Source organism: Dermacentor albipictus, unplaced genomic scaffold (genome assembly GCF_038994185.2).
Source record: "Dermacentor albipictus isolate Rhodes 1998 colony unplaced genomic scaffold, USDA_Dalb.pri_finalv2 scaffold_70, whole genome shotgun sequence".
Taxonomy (NCBI): domain Eukaryota; kingdom Metazoa; phylum Arthropoda; class Arachnida; order Ixodida; family Ixodidae; genus Dermacentor; species Dermacentor albipictus.
This window is the reverse complement of record NW_027225624.1, coordinates 178,413-195,452: the sequence shown is the minus strand read 5'-3', so window position 1 is coordinate 195,452 and position 17,040 is coordinate 178,413. Positions and strand designations below refer to the sequence as shown.

Below are 17,040 nucleotides of genomic sequence, written 5' to 3'. Positions count from 1 at the left end.
CTGAAAAGATAGTACGAGACATTATTTTCTGCATCAATATTTACACATATACAATGACACGCGAGATTACTGGCGTGGCAGTTTGGGCAAGTTGGTATTCCATGGCATATCCTTAACATTTGCGCAATTCGCAATATCTGAAGGCGAAAAAAAAACAGAAGTAAACTTTGTCTCCGTTTGTTTCTTCACTCATTGTCAATTACGCTAATTATTGTTAAGGATATGGATTATATCAACAGTTCTATTAAGTTCGATATTTCATATGCAGCTAGGTATGGAGGAGCGGGTGCAGATGTCAAAAGAGCTGCATTTGCAGACTACTGCTGTACCGCGCATATTAGTAGAAAAGACATGTAGCACGACCATCCTTTATATAGTTATGCTCCGCACAGGTCAGCACAGGTACACTACACTGGAGCAATGTCACAAACAGGCACAAATTGCAATAAAAAAAGCAAAATAAACATTGTAGCGCAATACGAATAACTAACATGCAAGACATGGATGGATGGATGCAAAACTTTAATAAGGTCCTGAGGTACGCGACTCAGTGCGCTGCGGGCCGCTCCCACGTTGGGACAGTCAGGCCTTGCCCGACCGCCGCATCGTGGGCCCTCTGGACAGCCCATAGTTGCGCCCCGGCATCGGGGCTCTTGATAGCGGAGAGCCACTTGTCCTCATTGATTTGTTCCGTGCCTCATAACGAGGGCAACGCCAGAGCATATGGTCTAGGCTAACGATGTCATTGCAGTGCCTGCAAGAACTAGTGGCATAGGCGTCGGGATAAATTTTGTGGAATAAAGCCGGGTTGGGATATGAACCTGTTTGCAATAATCTGAGGGTCAATGCCTGCGCTCTATTTAACTTCTTGTGTGGAAGGGGAAAGTCTCTCCTGCCGAGATAAAAGTGCTGCGCAATTTCGTTGTATGTGGTCGGGTGGTCTCTGTTCTCCACCACTGCGGGCCGGCGTTGGAGTTCTCCATGGTCGCGGAAAGCGAAACCTCGCGCCTTGGAGTGGGCCAGCTCGTTGAGGTTTGTGGTGCCTCCCATGATAGATTCCATGTGAGCGGGGAACCACGTGAGAGTGTGGCGTGGCGATGCTTTCGAGGATGCGACAGGCTTCCTTACACACAGCGCCAACGCTGAAGGCGCGGATGGCTGCCCTGGAGTCGCTAAAGATGTTGGCATGTCCGTCGTCCAGGAGGGCCAAGGCAATGGCCACTTGCTTCGGCCGCATGCGACGACGTGCTTCGTACCGAAGCGGCGTTAACGGTCGAACCTCTGTGGTTGATTGAAACTACCGTGAAATTGTTGCTGTTTGCATACTGGGCCGCGTTAACGAAGCAGCTGCCGCCTGGGAGTTCTGTTGTGGGGCGTAGGAGCGCTACCACTCTGGCCTTCCTTCTTTCTACGTTGCGCTGGGGATGCATATTGCGCGGGGCGGGCGATATTATGATGTTATCTTTCTGCTATTTCGGAAGGCCCTGGTAGGCATCTTCGACAGTGGCCGGGGGGACGCCCATCTCAGTTAGGAGTCGTCTGCCTGCCCTGGTGCCCGAGAGCCTAACAATCTGTGCCCTTTCTTGTGCTTCTGTAATCTCTTCCAGGGTATTATGAATACCCAACTGCAGGAGTCGGTCGGTGCGTGTGTAGTTGGGTAGTCCGAGCGCGCTCTTGATCCCCCTCCTTATCATGGCATTTAGCTTGTCTCGCTCGGCCCTCTTCCAGACGTGCATGGCCGCTACGTACGTAAAATGGCACAACAAGAAAGCGTGGACTAGCCTGAACAGATTCTCTTCGCTCAGGCCTCTCCTTCTGTTAGCTACCCGCCTGATTAGACCGATGACGCTATCCGTCTTTTTTGCTAGTTTTTGAATGGTGTTGTTGTTCGAGCCCGCCCCTTCGAGTGTAATTCCCAAGATTCGAACGGACACGACTTTGGGAATGTGATCTCCGCAATTGGTATAGAGATTAATGTCAATTTCAGAGGGGGGTTTCCAGTTCTGTGGCTTGCGGCCCTTTCTACTTGGGCTGTAGAGAAGGAGCTCCGATTTCTTTGGGGAGCACTGGAGTCCCGTGTCGGTTAGAAAGCGCTCTGTAGTGTCGACAGCTTCCTGGAAAGCGGCTTCGACTTGTCCGTCACTGCCACCCGCGCACTATACAGTGATGTCGTCCGCGTAGATCGTGTGACCGATGCCCTGGACCTTGCCTTGATACCTTGAGAGTTCGACCATTGCGATGTTGAAGAGGAGTGGTGAGATGACTGACCCCTGGGGGGTGCCTCTTCTGCTCAGCTCCATTTTCTCCGATTCCAAATCTCCAGCCTTGAGGATGGCGCATCGTTTGTTCAAGAAAGACCTGACGAAGGCATGGAAGGACGAGCCCAGGTCGAGCTTGGAGATGGCGTCGAGAACGAACTCGTGACGGATGTTATCAAAGGCCTTCTCCAGGTCCAAACCAAGGATGGCTCTAGTGTCCCGAGTGCAGCGTTCCAGGATTTGGATCTTGATAAGCTTCATGGCGTCTTGGATGGAGAGGCCTGGCCTGAAACCTATCAAGTTGTGAGGGAAAATGTCGTTGGTCTTGATATACTCAGCAATACTGTTATGAATGGCGTGCTCGGCCACCTTCCCTACACATGACGTCAGTGAGATTGGGCGGAGGTTGTCCAAGCTCGGCGGTTTACCGGGCTTTGGGATTAGTGTGACCTTCGCCAACTTCCATTCTTCCGGTAGAATTCCCTACTCCCAAATCCGATTTATCTCATCTGTGAGAAACTCGATCGACGCGTCCTATAGGTTTCTGAGAGCCTTGTTGTTAATGTGATCCGGGCTGGGTGCTGACCTACCATTGAGGTTGTGTAGGGCGCGGCAGATTTCACTGATCTTGAAAGGCTCGTCCAGCGCGGAGTTCGGCTTCCCTTTGTATACTGGGTATGCCGCCTCATCGGCCCCAGTTTTGAGCGGCAGGTACTTAGCCAACATCTCCAGCATGTCCTTTTCCGAAGACGACTTCTTGGCTTCGTGGAGCGCTTTAGCGAGGACACTTCTCTGGTTTGACTTGGTGCCGGAGTCGTCGAGCAAGTGTTTGAGAAGATTCCACTTGCCTCCCGTGCGCATCTGCCTGTCGATTGAATTGCAAATTTCGTCCCATTGCTGCCTAGAAAGGGCTTGGCAGTGCTCGTCGATCTGCTTGTTGATCTCGGCTATCCTTTTTCTGAGCTTGCGATTCAAGCGTTGGCTTTTCCACCTCTCGAGAAGTGATTGCTTAGCCTCGAGAAGGTGCGCTAGCCTGCTATCCATTTTGTCTATTTGTAGATCCGTCTCTATGGTTTTGGTGGTGGAGCAGACATCTTGCAGAATTAGTGCGCACCACTGGACGAGACCTCCGGCCTTTGTCCACGGGTGGCGCGGGCCTTGCGAATCTCACGAAATTTGTCCCAGTCGGGCACCGAGAACGCCTTCTTTCTTTTCTGCTGCACTTGTAAGCTGGTGATCGTGATGTAGTGATAACTACCGAGGTCTATGAGCAGATTCGACCACATGGCTGAGCCAGCGTTTCTAACAAAGGCGAGATCCGGGACAGAGTCCCTGGTCGAGGAGGGGCCCCGTCTGGTGGGAAAGGCTGGGTCCGTCAATAAAGAGAGGCTTCTGCCCTTGACCACAGGCTTCTGCCCTTGACCGTGTCGTGCGTGTAGTTCCACACGTGAAAGGGGGCGTTGAAATCGCCGGCCACAACCAGTGGAGAGTTTGTGGCGAGTTTCATTGCCCTAGTGATGATGATTTTGAAACGTTGTCTGTGATCGCTCGGGCTGCTATATACGTTAAGTATAAAAATGCTAGAGATGTTGGATTGGCTTGGGATGACTTCTACTAGGGAGGTCTCCGTCTTGCTAGGTTGGACCCCTAGATCGCGTGCGACGAAAGTGAACTTGCTGCTGATTAATGTGCAGATTCCTCTGCCGTCCCCACGGAGAGCAAGAGCTTTGTATCCCTGGGGTGAAACCTGATCAGTCATCGTTTCTTGCAATAATATAACATGTGGCTTTTCTTTGTGAGTGCGAACAAACTGCTGCAGGGTGCATCTTTTATGGCTGAGTCCCCTGCGGTTCCACTGCCAAATCCTAAATTGGGTGTGTGGCGCCATCCTTGCTGTATAGAGCGCCTTCCGGCGTTGCTACCAGGGTCTTGAGGGAGATGGTTCTATTAATCGGTCCGGGAATGTGCAGTGGTGGGGGCGTAGGTACCAACGTGGCATCCGCCAAGTGAACGGGACGTACGTAGGCCGACGTCCTGATGTCCATTTCCTGCACCTTGGACTCTATCTCTGGCAATCTGTTTTCTAAGCATTGAATTTTGACATTTTGCGCATCTAACTTCTGATCCACGACCAAGAGTCGCTGATCCACTGCAGATAGTCGTTCGGTAATCATCTTGATCTCGTAGCAGATTGAATTCAACATTTCTCTGACTTCGGACTTGGCTTTAGCCGGTACATTTTTGGGCATGCTGGGAACGGCCTTTCTTTTGGCTGGGTTGCCCGAGTGGCTCGCATCCACGACCATGGGAACGTCTGCGGTATAGGGAGGGGATCCCTGAGGGGGATGAACTAGGGACTGGAACGGCGTGAGGTCCCCGATGGGGTTGGGGAGAGGGATTCCTGAGGGGGTTTAATTAGGGACTGGAATGTGGTGAGGTTGATTAGCCTTTCTGAGCTCTGCTATTTCGGCTCGCATTAACAAGATTATGCTGCGCATCTGGGCATTTTCTTTCCTAAGCTGGGCTATTTCAGACGAACCATGCTCTGGCGCCGCACCCCCAGTTACCTTTACGGCAGTTATCCCTCCACTCCGCACCCTGTCTGCCCAAGTGGCGCCTTGTTTCCCAGCACCGGCTGGCTCCTCGAACCGGACCCTGTTCTGTGGGCCACGGCAGTGGCTTCCCGATCTTGAGCGGCCCCGGGAGCTGGACCTGGAACGGCTCCTGGGCCTGGACCGGGAACAGCTCCTGGACCTCAAACGGCTTCGTAAGTGCTGAGTTCGTACTGTTTCATTCCCAGGGTGATGCAATTCATTTTTACATAAGCATCTGCGTTATCGCGAGATGCGGTGTTGAGGACGATGATATTTTGTGTTGCGTTGGGGAAGACGATGTCATGGCTAGCTTGCTCGGACGTGAGTCCTGCCGCGGCGGCGACGGCCGGACCAAGCCGAGCGGAGCCCGTTTTCTGAACATCCAGACCACCCCTGGGGCGGGCGATAATCTTCCAGTGTTCCTTCGGGAGCTGAGGCATTCGCGACGACTTGATGATCTTGTGCTTTAGGCTAATGGGCTTCCTGCTGCCATTGAGACGCGCGCGGTGCCCCTCGCTGCTTGCCGCTTCACGGGTGCTGTCGCGACGAGAGACGCGCAGGGCGTTTTTCTTGACAGCGGTGAAGCGCCAGCCGTGCTCCGCACCAAATTCTTCCGGCGGAAGATCGTCTCCATCCATTACAACAACCATTCCCTCTGCCATGACGAGGCAGGACTAACCCTGCCCGGCGAGCGCTGGTTAGGCCTTGCCGTCAGACTGAGGGGAGCGCGGCATCACGGAAGAGAAGCAGCTCGAAAAACCGACGAAAAGGCCACCCACCGTAGAAAAGTTGGTATCCGTGGGTCCCTCTTTTCCTTATGCATCCGTTGGTGCAAAAATCATAGAGATTGAGATGAATTTTTCAACGAAAATATCGAAGAAAGCAGGAGCCGGTGTGGGCACGACCGTACTATTCGGCGTCTTCTTCTTCCTCCATGCAACACATAACAAAAACTAATAATTTCTAGGAAACGTCGACGTGGAGACGCTATCTTTAATATGCATGTAAATCGAGCGTACAAGGATAAAAAACACCCTCACTATAAGAAACGAGCTCCTTTCAAGACCTGGAGAAGGTGACGACCAAAGGATAGTCTTTAAGGGAAACAATCGGCTGTCCCGCCTTGCAACTTTGTCGCGGAGCTCCCATCCTTCCTGGGTTATAAAGTAGGCAGCCTGGCATTACATTACAGGTGCTTTCCTCCAACTCATTATGCGTGCGCCACAAGGAATCGTGTTCACTAACGAACATTCAAATCAAAGGTCACTGCAGGCTACATTTAGGCGAAGGTGGACGAAGGCCGCTGGTGAAGCATTTTATTTTAAGCTGCCCGGCACGCTCATGCCCAATGCAAGCATATGACAGAGGTATTTGTAGAAACAGCACATAGCTAGGAGTGCGTAATTATTCGAACCTTTCGGATTGAACGGCATCGTTCTCGATTTGGCGTGCGAGTCAAATAGCTGCTATACAAAACTGTGTTCCAGCGTATCGCGGATATCAACTAACCCAACATTTTTCATAATTTTTTCAGTAGATGCTGTGTAATTTGCACTGAGATAGGGACGAGTGACGAGAGGATTTGAAAGAGGGCGTTAATCCCTGCCTAAAGGCGAATGGGTGGAAGCGCTACCGACCCAATCCTCAAGCATGCTGACAGTCACAATGCGTCCTGTGGTCTTCTCAAAAGGTCATCGAGCAAAGATGCAGCAAAATAATGAAGAAGACATTCCCGCTATGTAGGACCAGGATTATGAACACACTTGTGGCATTTGTATAGCGGTGGGAGGCAGAAATAAAGCCAGTGACCAAATATATATATATTGACACAACTATATTTGGCAGAACTATAATTCAGCGGGTATGCGCCAGTAAGGACGACGCTGAAGTAGCGCGGGTGTTTAGGTGAAGCGGGGAAAACGAAGAAGACGTTGTTGTTGTTCCCTTGGACGACTGATAAAGTGCGTTTCTTGGCGGTGTTGCTACGCATACTCGTCCATCCCCCGTCGTTACACTGGTGGAGGTGCTGGGTATTCTTCATGCTTGGCACCCCTTCGCGGAGCCGACGATCGAGCCCGGAATCACCATTGCGCATCGAAACACTGGTCCACCGGTTAAGTCGTCGCCGGCTAGGCTTAGCGCCCGAGTCCAGTCCCTTGCAAGAAACTTCGAGAAATCGTTTGCCTCCTACAAATAACATGGCCACCGCAGCTCCATCGCAAGTAACACTACAGAATCCTATGGTCCCGGAGAGCTTTCATGGTGATGGCTTTGAAGACGTCCAAGATTGGCTAGACCAGTTCGAGTGCGTCGCCCAGTATAACCATAAGACCAGCTCAGTGGACAAGCTCTCGATTGTCTATTTCTATTTGAAGGACAATGCTCGTACGTGGTACGTAAACCGGGAGAGGAGCTTTGCCACGTGGGACGACTTCCGCGCACAGCTGCTGGATACCTTTTCAAGCATTGACAGGAGGGAAAACGCGCAGCGTCACCTTGAAATCCGCATTCAAAAGCCCAATGGGAGTGTTACTATGTTCTCAGAAGACATGGCCCATCTTTTTCGTAGGGCAGACCCAGGCATGCCAGAGGAATGAAAGCTGCGATATCTCTTGCGAGGAGTGAAGGAGCAACTGTTTGCCGGCCTTGTGAGAAATCCACCGACAACAGTGGCACAGTTCACAAAAGAGGCTACAGCCATTGAACGGGCCCTGCATCAACGATATCGCCAGCATGACATGAGCAACTCGGCAGCGAACACTTCCGTACTGGCTGCGAGTAACGACATGTCTCTGCGTGAAGTTGTCCGAGAAGTGGTGCGAGAAGAGCTTCGGCAGCTCGGCTTTGTGGTTGCGCCTACGGAACCGACGCCAGCGTTATCGTTTGTTGCTGATGCAGTCCAGGAGGAAGTCCGGCAAGGTTTTTCAGCGCCAGACTGTGGGAACGTACCGCGGCGCCTCACTTATGCGGAGGCTGTTTGCCGTCTACTCAACGCAACCTCCACGCCGTTGATACCCATAACTACAACACCACCTACGCCACAAACAGAGCCGACATCGTCACCCTCGTCGACTCTACCAACCCCGCCGATCATGCCAGCACAAACAACGCCGTATTTTCGACATGCGCACGCCACTCCTTGGCTCCATGGAGAGTTACCGCCAAACTATCAGCGTCGGAAAACCGATTTGTGGCGCACCGTCGACCGTCGACCAATGTGCTACCATTGTGGCGAAGCTGGACACGTCTGTAGAGTTCGCCACAAATGGAACAACTATCGCGCCGCTCAACACTCAAGCTTTCCTGCCAACTATGCTTATTCTCCGTACGACGGTCGACGCGCTTACAACGACGCTCCTGTGAACAGTCAACCACAATATACGACGACGCCCCGACCATGTTCTCCTTCGCCATCTACGGCGCGCTACAATTCGCCGACTTGTCGCAGTTTTGCCGACGTCACTAGGGGCAGATCGCCTAGCTCTCGACGGGGAAACTAGCCGCAGCGACCTCTGGGGGGGAGGTTGCCAATACTCTAACTGCTCCACATCCCCCGTTATCGACGAACGACGACGTGAAGACTACATTGACGAAAAAGACGCCCAACACAACGACGAATACGACGCATAGAAGTACGAAAGACGTAACTGACATCGTCAGCGCTGAGCTCATCGTTTGCATTGACGGCCATGAAATAGCCGCTCTGGTTGACACTGGCTCCCATTTTTCAATCCTAAGCTTACAGGTCGCTGACAAACTGAGGAAGGTGAAGACACCATGGCACGGGCCCAACATAAGAACCGCCGGAGGTCAGTTGATGACACCTGTCGGGAAATGCACGGCCCGACTCTTTATCGCCGGTTCAACCTTCGTCGTCACCCTCGTCATCCTTACTGAGTGTTGTAAAGAACTTATATTGGGCACGGATTTCCTACGGGAGTACGGCGCCGCGATTAACATCCGTGACAGAAGCGTCACATTTGCCACGAGTTCGGATATTGTCACCCATGACAAGCTACAACAACCTCGCTTACGTATTGCCGCGGACGACGTCATACTTTTGCCGCGGAGTTGCTCTCTCGTACAGGTGCGCTGTGACAGCCTGCAAAATGGGACTGGACTGAACACATCAGTGCGCTAGCACTGAATTGCGGTGTCTGCATTGCCAGAGCACTTATCAATGTAATCGACGGAAGCGCCGAACTCTTGTTGCCGAATTTTAGTAAGGAGCGCCGACACATCGTTAGAGGCACTGCTGTCGCCTATTTCGACGAAGTGACAAATACAAGACTGCCACTTAGCGCAGGAGTTGGCCTCTACAATCCACACAGCTGCGCTTATTGTAGACGTTAATCCGACGTTAACGGCCGTTGAGCGGAACCGTCTTCTTGAGCTCATCAATCAGTACCAGGGCTGTTGCTCCTCTGCGTCAAGAGTTGGTCAAACGCCACTTACCAAACACCGCATCATTACTGATGTCGACGCCAGAACCATCCGACTAAACCCTTATCGTGTGGCCCCAAAGGAACGCGAAGCAATACAAAAACAAGTGAAGACGATGCTGGAAGATGGCGTTATTCGACCATCTAATAGTCCGTGGGCATCACCTGTAGTTTTAGTGAAGAAGAAGGACGGTAGCCTGAGCTTCTGCGTCGTCTATCGGAAGCTCAATCAGGTCACAAAGAAGGACGTTTATCCACTGCCACGTATTGATGATTCCTTGGATGGGTTGCGAAACTCGTGCTACTTTTCCTCAATGGACTTGAAAAGCGGTTATTGGCACATCGAAGTGGATGAGATAGACCGTGAGAAAACAGCCTTTGTGACGCCTGACGGACTTTATGAATTTCAGGTACTTCCTTTCGGTTTGTGTTCGGCGCCTGCAACATTTCAGCGTCTAATGGACACTGTGCTCTCCGGACTCAAATGGCAAACATGCCTGGTGTACTTGGATGACGTGATTGTCTTTTCCGCAACGTTCGACGAACACTTACGAAGGCTGAAAACTGTTTTTGAAGCGATACGCTCTGCCGGTCCCACTTTGAAGCCTGAGAAGTGCCATTTTGGTTTTGATGAGCTCCAGTTCCTCGGTCACGTCGTCAGTAGCCAAGGAGTCCGACCTGATCCGGATAAAATTGCCGCCGTCGCTAATTTCCCGATTCCATCAGACAAAAAAGCCGTGTGACATTTTCTGGGACTCTGTGCATATTACCGGCGATTTATTGCGAATTTCTCGCGTATCGCATGGCCGTTAACACAGCTCACCCGAGAAGATGTGCCTTTTACTTGAGGCGAAGACCAGCAGCGGGCATTCCATGAGCTCCGGCAACGCATGCAATCACCTCCCGTATTAGCACACTTCGATGAGGAAGCCCCGACGATATTGCATACAGATGCTAGTAATGTCGGTCTAGGGGCGGCGCTAGTACAATGGCAGGGCGACAGCGAAAAAGTGATTGCTTATGCCAGTAGGACACTATCCCGAGCCGAAGCTAACTATTCCACCACTGAAAAAGAATGCCTCGCAGTGGTATGGGCTGTTCTGAAATTTCGTCCGTATTTGTATGGTCGGTCTTTCACCGGCGTTAGTGATCACCATTCCCTCTGCTGGCTCATTAGAGACGTTTAGCGTGTCCGGTATTCGGACAAGCGCGGGCAGTTTTCCGGTTTAGCGGGGGCGTCAAGGTGAGCGGCCCAATCGGTGGCGCCAGCTGGTGGCGCAAAGCTCAACCACACAAACACAGAGCTAATTACTGTATTCTGCTTAGCTGCTGGGGTAAATTTTCGACAGTGGCGTAATCGTGTTCACAATTACGTCGCTGCCAAAAATTTGCACGAGTGGCGAAGCAGGATATGGTGAGTTACTGCAGTTTTAGCTATGCGTTTGTCTGGTAGAGCTCTACAACACCAGGCGGCTTCACCGCTCACGTTTACGCCCCGACCATCCGGTAATCCGCCCAAACCGCTCCCGTTTACCGGAATAGCGTACAAGCTAAAAGTCTCTATTAATTTGAAAGATCCTTCCGGCCGGCTCGCACGCTGGAGTCTTCGACTCCAAGAGTTCGACTTTGTCGTTACGTACAAGTCGGGAAAACGGCACGCAGACGCCGACTGCCTTTCTCGGTCTCCTGTTGAGCCGGCAGCACAAGACGATGACGACACGGTTTTTCTGGGACTCGTGAATACTGCCGATCTCTCACGCCAGCAACGGGATGACATTGAATTGCTGCCGCTTATTGATTACCTCGAAGGACGAACCAACAGCGTGCCGAGGCTCTTTGCAAGAGGGGTGGCATCATACTGCTTGCGTTGCAACGTCCTCTACAAGAAGAACTTCTCGCCTAGCGGCAGCAACTACTTACTTGTTGTCCCATCACCGCTTTGACGTGAAATCTTACACGCCTGCCACAACGAGCCGACTGCTGGGCACTTGGGCTACACTCGCACATTGGCACGGATTCGGCAGAATTACTCCTGGCCGAGACTTCCTGCGGTCGTTACACGTTACGTTCAGACATGTCTGGATTGCCAACGTCGTAAACCGCCATCCGTCAAACCAGCGGCTTACTGCACCCTGTTGACGTACCGGTCACACCATTTGCACAAGTAGGCATGGACTTTCTGGGCCCCTTCCCAACGTGTACTACCGGTAATAGGTGGATAATCGTTGCCACGGATTATCTCACTAGATATGCCGAGACAAGTGCCCTGCAACGGGCAACAGCAGATGAAGCGGCACGAGTTTTTCTGGAATCCATCGTTTTAAGGCATGGCGCTCCCACAGTAGTCGTCACGGACAGAGGTACTGCGTTCATGGCCCAGTTTTTAGATATCATTCTACGTCAAAGTGTGGCACCGCCCACCGGAAACAACAGCGTATCACCCTCAAACGAACGGACTGACAGAACGACTCAATAGGACATTGGCTGATGTGATAAGCATGTACGTAGATGTAGAGCATAGGAACTGGGACGAGGTTTTACCTTATGTCACCTTCGCGTACAATACGGCTCGTCAAGAGACCACTCGCTAGACGCCTTTCAGTCTCGTATACGGCCGTGAGGTTACAACAACATTAGACGCAATGCTCTCTAATGAATCTGACGACAACGAGACGGGTGCTGAAGAGATAACACACCGAGCAGAGGCAGCTAGGCAGCTTGCGTGCCTGCGAATCCTTGAACAACAGGACTGTGATGCCAGACGCTACAATCTTCGGCACAAAGCCGTAACATTCAACCTCGGCAACAAAGTGTGCGTCTGGACACCTATTCGACAGCGCGAGCTCTCTGAAAAGCTTCTACGCAAATACTTCGGGCGCTACATAGTTCTCCGACGCATCAGTGACGTCAACTACGAAGTCGTTCCAGACAGCTCGCACTGTTCAAAGCGCCGACGGCATTTACCCGAGGTCGTTACGTGCTGCGTACGAAGCCGTACTATGAGGACTGCCAAGACTGCGCAGTTCTTTACCGCTGCTTTCCAAGCCTCTATCATCGGGACGATGATCTTTTCTAAAGGTGGAGCAAATGACACAGCTATATTTGGCAGAACCATAATTCAGCGGGTTTGCGCCAGTGGGGACGACGCTGAAGTAGCGCGGGTTTTTAGGTGAAGCGGGGAAAACGAAGAAGACGTTGTTGTTGTTCTCTTGGACGACTGATAAAGTGCGTTTCTTGGCGGTGTTGCTACGCATACTCGTCGATCCCACGTCGTTACTATATATATATTGTGAGACGAGGTTTAGGCAGCCAGTCTCCTCTTTATTCTCCCGAGACAGAGCCCCACCACCAGGCCCCAAAACGGTGATGATGAGTATGTACAGGTGAGAATATGAAGCGTATGAATAATGCTCACACTAATTTCCCCGCACGCGCAAGCGGCCAGCCAGGCCGCGACTTAGCCAGGAGGGGAACGCCGAAGGAATCGTTTTAGGCGCGAAACGTGAACGATCTCCGAACCACGACAACGATGGTCGGAAGAAACGTCTACGGGAGTAACGCGATAGTTCACGGGGGATGTTTGTTCGTTAATAATATAGGGTCCAAGAAAGCGGGATTCAAACTTCTCGCACAAACCGGGTGCACGAATAGGCGTCCAAAGAATCACTTCCTCTCCGGGACGAAAGGAGACGTCGCGACGAGAGATGTCGTAACGTTGCTTGCGATCTAGCTGACTGACTTCTGTGTTGAAACGAGCACGTTGACGGCATTCCTCAAGTCTCGAGACGAACTGTTCGGGTGTACTGTCTGAGGTGTTAGTTGGAGCATTGAAGAAAGCGGCGTCGATGGTGAATGTCGGTGAACGGCCGAAAACTAGGTAGAAAGGTGAGTATCCCGTAGTTCGTTGGATAGCGGTGTTGTGAGCAAAAGTCACGAAAGGTAAAAGTTTGTCCCAATTGTCGTGGTTTGGCCCGATATACATCGATATCATATCTATTAGTGTGCGATGAAATCGCTCGGTTAAGCCATTTGTTTGTGGGTGATATGCGGATGTCGTCTTATGAACTGTGCCACAAGCTCCGAGTACTTCTGCGAGCATGGTTGACATGAAAGTCTTGCCGCGGTCGCTTAACAGTACACGAGGGGCACCATGGCGCAGCACAATGGCATCTAGAAAGAAGGTGGCGACGTCGGAGGCTGAACTAGAGCGTAGAGGAGCGGTCTCTGCGTAACGTGTGAGCTGGTCAACAGCTGTCACGACCCATCGATGACCCGCTGGCGTTATGGGCAAAGGGCCGACTAGGTCTATCCCAACGATGGCAAACGGTGTCTCGGGACATGGGATGGGCTGTAAAAGCCCAGCAGGAGGCGAAGTCGGTCGTTTCCGCCGTTGACACTGAACGCAAGAAGCGACGTACTTGGCCACAAAGGTAGACATGCCTGGCCAAAAGAAACGGCTCCTAACGCGGTGGTATGTTTTGTGGAATCCCAAATGGCCAGCAGATGGGTCGTCGTGCAAGGCTTCAAGGACTTGTGTGCGCATCGAGCGTGGAAGAATAGGTACCCAGCTGTGTCCGTCGGAGTTGTATATGTAGCGGTACAGCACATCGTTGTCAAGCTTAAATAGTCGCAGTTGTCGACGTAATCTGGCATTTGGTGCAGATGTAGTTCCGCACAGGCGTTGGATGATGCTGTCGCAGTAGGGGTCAGAACGTTGACACGAGGCGAGGTGAGAGAGGCGATTGGAAGATAACGTGTCAGTAACCGTGAGAGGTAGTAACGGTGATAACGGGAGTGACGACTTAGTCTCATCATCAAGTGGCGAGCAATGGAGAGGTGTACTCGAAGGTAATAATGGCAGCGGGCAGCGAGAGAGAGCGTCGGCATCTTGATGCTTTTTCCCAGACTTGTACACAACGTCAAAGTCGTACTCTTGTAAGCGTACCACCCAGCGACCAAGTCGTCCGGACAAATTTTTGATTGACGACAACCAGCATAAGGCGTGGTGGTCGGTTATGACCGTGAAATGGCGTCCGTAAAGATATGGTCGAAATTTTTGGATCGCCCAAACCACTGCGAGACATTCCTGTTCTGTGATCGAGTAATTCATTTCGGCAGGTGTTAGTGCGCGACTGGCATAGGCAACAACTCTCTCTCGTGAGGTGGTATCCCGCTGTAAAAGTACAGCACCGATCCCATGGCCACTAGCGTCGGTGTGCAAGCAAGTTGGTGCGTTGTCATCGAAGTGACAGAGGACAGGGTCGCTGGTTAATGCCTGCTTGAGGGCTTGGAAAGAAAGTTCGCATTCATCTGTCCAAGAGAAAGCAGTGCCCGACGTGAGCAACTTGTGTAGCGGCGACGCCATGGCTGCAAAATGACTGATGAAGCGGCGGAAGTAGGATGCCAGGCCTAAGAAACTTCTTAATTGCTTTTGATTTTCAGGGCGAGGGAAGTGATGCACGGCAGCAACCTTTTCGGGATCTGGTCGAATGCCATCTTTGCTGATAAGATGGCCCAATACTTTGATGTTCTTTCTGGCAAAATGGCATTTCTTTGTGTTGAGTTGGAGGCCAGCGTTGGAAATGCAAGTGAAAACTTCGTCCAAGCGCTCAAGGTGCTGACTAAAAGTTGTAGAAAAAATAACGATGTCATCTAAATAGCACAGACAGGTCTTCCACTTAAGGCCACGTAAAACTGTGTCGATCATGCGTTCAAATGTTGCAGGGGCATTACATAAACCGAACGGCATGACGTTGAACTCGTAAAGTCCGTCTGGCGTTGCAAAGGCTGTCTTGTCCTTGTCCGCTTCGTGCATGGGGATTTGCCAGTATCCGGATCGGAGGTCTAGACTAGAGAAATATTCCGCACCCTGGAGGGAGTCAATGGCATCGTCAATTCTTGGCATCGGATATACGTCTTTGCGCGTGATCTTATTAAGGGCTCGATAATCGACGCAGAATCGTACGGAGCCGTCTTTCTTGCGAACCAGCACGACAGGAGACGACCAAGAACTGGAGGATGGCCGAATGATGTCTCTTTTGAGCATGTCATCAACGTTATCCGCAATGATTTTCCGTTCTGCGGAAGACACGCGATACGGGCGGCGGCGTACAACCGAACTGCCTTCGGTTTCGATGCGATGTACTGCGACGGAAGTGCGCCCCAGAAGCTTGGAGTGGACGTCAAATAAGGCTCTGTGTTTGTGCAGTAGTGCCAGAAGGTCTTCTTTCTGCGCAGTGGTCAAATGGGGATTTATCGCGGCCGTTAAAGCAGCGGCAGCAGTGTGATAATCAGTTGTGGTAGACAAAGGTGGTGATTCGGTGTGAAGCGGTACCAGCGAAAGAGGTTCGGTGTCAGTAAAGCATGTCACAGTAGAGCCCTGGGAGAGCACAACTGGGGAAGAAGTAGGGTTATGAACAGCGACTGAGGCTCTACCGTCCTGAAACCGTACTAGGCTAGGAGCAAGGCTAAGCCCACCAGAAATGCAGTAACCACTCGGTGCAAGGAACACATCACCATTAATAATAGTGTCGGAAGTCAGCGTCAGAATATGCTCAGTGCCCGCGGGAATGAAACAGTCGGTAGACGTGACAAAACGCATGCTGTGATCATTGACAGAGGACGAAGATTCAGTGTCTGTCATATGAATAGTTCGCTGACGGCAAGAGATTAAAGCTGAGGCGGAGGACAGGAAGTCCCATCCCAAAATCATCGCGTAAGTGCACGAAGACAGCACGACGAACTGAATGTGGTGGAGGATGCCATCAATGAAAACGCGCGCAGTGCAAACACTGGAGGGCTGAACAAGAACTGCATTAGCACAACGAAGGGGAGGGCCATTATACGGTGTCTTCACTTTTCGCAATCGAGAACACAAGTCAGCACTAATAACGGAAAGCGATGCACCTGTGTCAACCAAGGCTTCGATTCGGACACCTTCAACAAACACCAAAAGTACATTTGACGGGCGCTCCGGAGGCGTTTCACGTTGTCCAAAAGATGCAGCTTTCCCTCCTGAAGCTGCACCATTTAGTTTTCCGGGCGGTGATCGGAGGACGAAGTAGCCGGTCGTAGAGGGGAAGAAGAGCGCCGCATCGGTGATGGAGAGCGACGACGCGGGAAACGCGATGAACTGGCAGTGTTGAAGTCCTGTGGAGATGGGGAACGTGGTGGATAATAAACGTAGTCAGAACGCCGACGTCGTGGTACAGGGCCAGAAAACTGATCCCTTTCAAAGCCGTCATAGCCACGTCTTTCATCTTGCTGACGGCGTCGGCAAAACCTGGAAATGTGGCCACGGATGCCGCAGTAGTAACAAACCGGTCGAGGTGGGCTCCATGCGTTATAAGACGGAACAGGCGATGGTCTTGCAGTGATAGGATTCAGGGACATGTGCGGTGCAGGTGCCTGTTGTGGTGGCTGCTGGGGGAGTGGCGCTATAGAGGCAACCTGAGCGTACGTTGGCGTATGGATAGGGTGCGGGCTCGTGATTTGCGGGCAGGTCACGGCAGCTAGCTCTTCCCTCACGATATGGCGTAGGCCGCCACCAGGAGGCGTCAGATGGACCTCAGGAGGGTTTGACGAAGCTTGGGCGTGCAGTTCCTCACGGATGATGGAGCGGATCAAAGCACGTAGCTCGCTGTCGTTGGACGCCTTGAAATCAGATGTGTCAGGGTGTAAGCGGAGCATATGAAGGTCATCGAGACGCTGACACGTACTGATGATGTCGGCGACGGTAGTGGGATT

The 17,040-nt window shown here is 51.8% G+C and overlaps 1 protein-coding gene across 1 annotated transcript in view; it reads right to left on the bottom strand.

Moving 5' to 3' along the window:
• Positions 1-17,040, bottom strand: part of LOC139053104 (hatching enzyme 1.2-like) — a 154,782-nt gene that overhangs the window by 18,625 nt on the left and 119,117 nt on the right. The gene's annotated exons all lie outside the window — the stretch shown is intronic.